The following is a 6,000-nucleotide window of genomic DNA, read 5'->3' as shown; positions in this document are numbered from 1 at the left end:
AAGCAGTTATATTGCTCATGATGAGTCTTTAAAAATTCAGGCCCAAGCGTCGACCTAAACTGTTGTATCTGTCTACTGAGATTAACTGGATTATTTTTATTTTCGATGAATCTATTATTTTTTTTTTTAATTCATCACAGCCGTGACTTAAAGGATAAAAAGTAATAAAAGTTGTGAAATAGTTACGGCTAACATCCGTTTTAGGGGTAGTTCAAAACTATTTTACTGGAGTGTTGTCTTTATAAAAGTATTCTGGGGCGAAATCCCTAAATATGCTATTTCCATAAATCTAATCAAAATTGATTTGGAAACACCCAATTATTTCAGTCAAAAGACATTTGTGTTAAAAATCACATATAGGAAACATAAAAATCGATTTACATGTAAAGGGAGCTGGCCCTTGAATTATTTAAGAACAATACGTGTGAATTAATTTCGTGGTCACCAAAACAACCTAGAAACTTCGAATGAGTATTCATTTTTATCTGCAGTAGAAGCACTTTAAAATTACATCGAGCCTCCTCACACAATTTAAAAAAAAATGAATTTTTAATGATGAAGGTTCGTGTTACCCCATAAGCCACATATCGAAACTATTTTACCTAATTTGAAGGAATATTCATGAACTTTTGACACGTAAAAATTTGTATGAGAAAGTATTAACACTGTGTCAGTACCGAGATATATAATCAATTATCATTTATAACTATTCCTCATCTTAGACATTTAGTGCAAGTGAAAAAAAAAAAAAAAGGAAAACTGAATGAAGTGTATTAACGTCGTCTGGAGATTGTCTCTTCTGAAGTTAGGAAAAGTCTCATTTATGATTTTTATTTCATTTGTAGTAGTAACATCAGATAAAAAAAAAATTTGTTTTGTTACGGTAAAAACATCCTCTTTAGGAAAAATTGAAACATACTTGTGTGATCCTTAAAACCGCATAATTGAGGTCGAAAACGCTAAACATGCAAATTCTTCAAATGTACTCTAAATTAAGAGAGAAACACTCCCAATTCTTTCTTAAATTCAGAAAACATTTCTGAGGGTGAAAAAATTTCGTCACCTCAAAAAATCAGTAACCAGACAGAATGAAATTGATTCACAGGTAAAGAATTCTAGTATTTTAGGGGTTTAAGCTCAAAGAGTTTCGTTAGATTAGACATGAAAAAATCACGGAAAATTAGAGACTAAACGAATATTATTTTTTTCGGTATAATTAGGCCTATAAAGAGGCATCTTGAGCCACCTGATCAAATATAAAAATGGAATATTTTTTTCTATATAATGGTTCGTGTGGTATCATTATCCATATTTACCATGGTAAAATCACCGCGAAAGCAATAAATCGTTTACAAGGAAATATATATATATATATATCATTAGGAAATGTACATACATAGCCGAGCTGAGATATACAATTTATAAATTTTACTTGGTTTCTCATATACGCAGCTTTATTGATCATGATGGATCTAAAAAAAAAAAATCAGGCTGCAGTAGCATAGACCTGAACTGTTGTGTCCATCGTGTTGAGATGAACTGGATTTTTAGTGTGCTAATAGTATACTGTCTTTTATTCGTCTTGGCCGTGACGTGAAGGATAAAAAGTAGTCCAATTGTGAACTAGTTACGGCTGATAGCATCGACTTAAAGTGTAGGACAAAATTATTTTCCTAAGTGATGGCTGTATAAACTTATTTTTCGGCGAAATCGTTACGTATGGAACTTCCCACAAATGCTTACACATTATCGGGAAACACTCAATTACAAAACTCAGATGACCTTTCTGAAAGTGAAAACATCAGATTTAGGAAACATAAGAAATCGATTGGTATGTAAAGTGGACAGGCATCTAAGGTTTCTAAGAACAGTAAGTTTCAGTTCATGTGGAGGTCAAAGCAACATGCGAGAAATTTATAAGGAGTATTTTTTCTTATCTGCAGTAAAAGAAAAAGCAGGAACATTTGCACATCATCCAGGTTCGTGTAAACTCTCTCGGATTAAGGAGGTATATAATTAATTATCATTAATAACTTTATGCCTCATGTCCCTAGACATTTAGTGCATGACAGCTACAAAAAACACGCAATTTCAAAAACAATGAGTGAACTATAATAATGTCGTCTGCAGATTTTTTATATTTTTACGTTAGCAAGAGGGTCATCTATGATTTTTTCCATTTGTGGTGGTGACTTTAGACAAAAAATAAAAGTAAAGTTGTTTTGTTAGGGTAAAAGCATCCACTTTAGGAATAATTCACAACTGTTATACTTGAGTGATCTTGAAAACCGCATAATTGAGGGGGAAAACACTAAATATAAAACTTCTCCAACTGTGCTCTAAATTAGATAGGAAAAACTCCCAATTGTATCTATAATTCAGAAAAAAATTCTGAGCATGCGGAATTTCCGTCTCGGAAAAAGAAATCAGTAACAAGGCTAAATGAGGTAATACGTAGAATGAAATTGACTCACAGGTAAAAAAGTCTGCCATTTCGTTTAAGCTCAAAGACGTGAAAACAAATTGGAAATTTACAAATTAAACAGATATTACTTTTATCTGTATAACTAGGGCTTTAAAGTGGCATCTTGAGTTTCCTGATCAAATATAAAAATTGGAATATTTTCTCTGTATGACAGTTCGTGTGATATTATCCGTATTTACCATGGTAAAACCACTCCGAAAGGCAATTGTTTAAAAGAAAATTCTGTTTGTAATGATAATCAGATATATAATATTAGGAAACAGTAAATACATGGCCGTACTGAGAATTACAATTTATAAACATTACATGATTTCTCATATGCGCAGTTTTATTGTTCGTGAGGGACTAATAAAATCAGGCTGCAGGACAATCAACTGAACGGTTGTGTCCGTCATGTTGAGATTGATCATTTCCGATTAGTAATTCTTTTTTTATTCGTCTTGGCCATGACGTAACTATAAAAAGGAGTCCAGTTATGAACTAGTTACGGCTAATAGTATCCTAGACATTTAGTGCATGACAGCTACAAAAAACATGCAATTTGAAGAACATTGAGTGAGCTTGTTTTTTTTTATTTTTACTTTAGGAAGAAGGTCACCTGTGACTTTTTTCATTTGTACTCGTAACTTTAGATTTTAAAAAATGGGAAAGTTTTGTTAAGGTAAAAGCATCCGCTTTAGGAGTAATTCAAAACTGTTATACTAAAGTGATCCTAAAACGGCATAATTGACGCACTCTCCTGCTGACCGCCGTACCATCGACACCTCCTGCTCCTGTCTTGCCACAACAAGGGTAACAGCTCTCCGGTTCGGCGTTGATTGAGCTGCTCTGCCCTTTTGTCTCACGCCAGTGCTTGAGGTGTCTGCTGTTGCGGCTGTTTCGCATTTTCTGACTGCCGTTGTGGTGTGAGAATCTTGTCTCAGATCACTCCAGTAGTCTTCTGGCTGCCCTAGTGCGTATCACTATATCCTGTGCTTCGCATTGCATTTGCAGTATTCCCGGCCAAGCTTTCTGGTCTTCCCCCACGTCTGTGTACCGGGGTGCGCACACTTGTGTGCACCCGCCCTTTCGTGGGTCTTTCGTTCCTTCTACTTTACTTCCTTTCTGGCCCTCAGCGTCCTCTGGTACGTGGTACGACGCCGAACCCCGCGGTTTCCTGGCGCAGGCCAGGTACACAAGGGGGCCCCTTAGTAGGGGTGGTTATAGGAAGCTGCAGAGGTGGGCCAAACACTGTTAGGGTTTAGGCAAAGACCTTCGGGGCTGTGGCAAGGGCTGTCGTACTCCGCTAGCGGGGGGGCAGTTCCACCACAGTAGGTAGGCTCCTTCTTTAATTCTGTGTGATTGTGTGTGTGATTGAGAGTGTGAGTGTGGTGTGTCGGCCGCCAACGAGGGCGAGCCAAGGATGTCGACATCCAAGAGCCTCCCGCGGGTGCCCCATGCATCCCGAGATCCACGACTGGAGTCAAAGATACCGCGGCCTCTCACTGGTAACAGGAAGCCACCGACGTCAGGGAAGCAGAAACGAACCAGGCACAGGTCAGGAGAGAGCAACTCGTCTACGGGATCGACTGACCCACCATCGAACACTCATGGACAAGCAGGAATGTCCATCGGATCCCGAGGTGAGAGTGCACACACGGAAGCCTCAGCAGCTCCCCGCAAGATGCTGCGGACCACGGAGGTCATGGATGTAGTTCTCCCGGCGTCCTCAGACCTCTGCGGCTTCTCAAAGCCAGCGCCCGCCCCGAAAACCAAGCCTGCCTCCTACACACCTGAAACCACTGCGGCTCCGTGCAATCCACCGCGCACGACAGAGGATACGGACCTTGCACTGCTGGCACCCCTTGACCCCCGCCCTTCCCAGACATCCGCCACGACCTCCACATCTGCGCCGGCCGCCTCCGCACCACCTGCGGCAACCCCTGCCATTGCCAATGAGGATGGTTTTACCCTGGTAACCAAAGGGGGAAAATGGAAAAATACCAGGAAGGCAGGGGAGGTTTTTACAACACCACCTCCTGCTCGGCCAGTGCCTCGGGCACGCCCATCAGTGTCGGTATCCGCACCTCCGCCTCCGCGCTCCGCCTTCCCTGCTTTCAGAGTACCACAACAGGAGGGGTACGCCACCTCATACGATGCGGTAGCCGCTCTCGAGGCGCAGCTGCCGGACCTAGCTGTACAGAACCGCTTCGGCCGGGACGACAGCTGTGTCCTCATCCCTCAAACAGAGGTGGCATATCAACAACTAAAGCAGGTAGCAGAGGACGAGGCTTCTATGGTAAAGATCATAGAACTACAGAAAGGGGGACAAACAACAAAGGCAGTGGTTATGGGGTACCCCAGGAGAATGCCACTCGATCTCCTGCGCAGACACGAACTAGTAGAGGAGGCAGAGAGGTGCCAGCATCAGCGCACCAGGGAGGAAACACTACAGGTCCTTGTGACCCTGCATGGCCCCATAGTCCCGTCTTTAGATCTAGGGAACTGGGGCAAATTTTGGCTGCGCCCCTTCACACCAGAGCCACTGAGGTGCTACCGGTGCCAGCGCTATGGCCACCACAGGACCACTTGCACCAGACCCTTCGTATGCGGCATCTGCAGTGGGGCGCACGACACCACGATATGCCTGAACAAATTCAAGGCAAAGGAGGCGGTCACTGCAAGATGCCCCAACTGCAAGGGGGCACATCACGCCTGGCACCCCAACTGCCCAGCCAGAACACAGAGAGTAAATCAGGGGAGAGAAAATCAAGTGGCTTGGGTAAAACAGCAGCAGACCTCCCTTGCCTCCCCAGCTCCTCCAGGCACTTTTGTTTGGGGGCAGCAACGTCAGGCACCACCACCTGCACCGGCTCTAGCTCCAGAAGCATTCCCACCACTCCCAACACCTACGATCATCACCACAGTGGCGGAGGTCCACAACCCTCCTGCACCGTCGTCAGGGCCCAGTCAGACACCTCACCACTACTGCCTGCCTCCCTCACCTCCTTCTCCACCTCCTACGGCCCCAGCTCAACCAGCAGTCACCATGGAGCAGGTGATGGAGGTTGGGAAGTCCATTGCGATGCACCTCCTGCAGCTCATGGTAGAGTTTATACCAACCACGGTGCCGAAGGAACAGTTCCTGGCAAGGGCCAAATCAGTCCTGGATGTGGAGACGGACAAGCTGTATCCTGGGGCGATACCCACAACATCACAGGCCACAGAACAGGAGCCATCACAGACAAAACTGATATCACAGGGCGAAGAACAGGAGGGTTCAGCTCCCACAGTTCCCGAGGGTGCCAGGGAGAGACCGAGGAACAGGTGCCAGCACCGCAATCGCCGGCTGCACTCACCAAAAGACCACAGTCGGAGCCGCAGTCGCCAGCGCTCCCCAGCGGACTCACGGGAGGCCCCATGGTCTCTGCATGTGCTGCAGGAGGAGTCGGGCACACGGCTCCAACTTTCCCCAGACCGGGGATCCCCACCTCCCTCAAGATCATGCAGTGGAACTGTGCGGGAGTACTGAAGAA

The sequence above is a fragment of the Coenobita brevimanus genome, chromosome 60 (genome assembly GCF_032717465.1).
Source record: "Coenobita brevimanus isolate Jiangsu-jjx chromosome 60, ASM3271746v2, whole genome shotgun sequence".
Lineage (NCBI taxonomy): Eukaryota > Metazoa > Arthropoda > Malacostraca > Decapoda > Coenobitidae > Coenobita > Coenobita brevimanus.
This window is presented reverse-complemented; position numbering follows the sequence as displayed.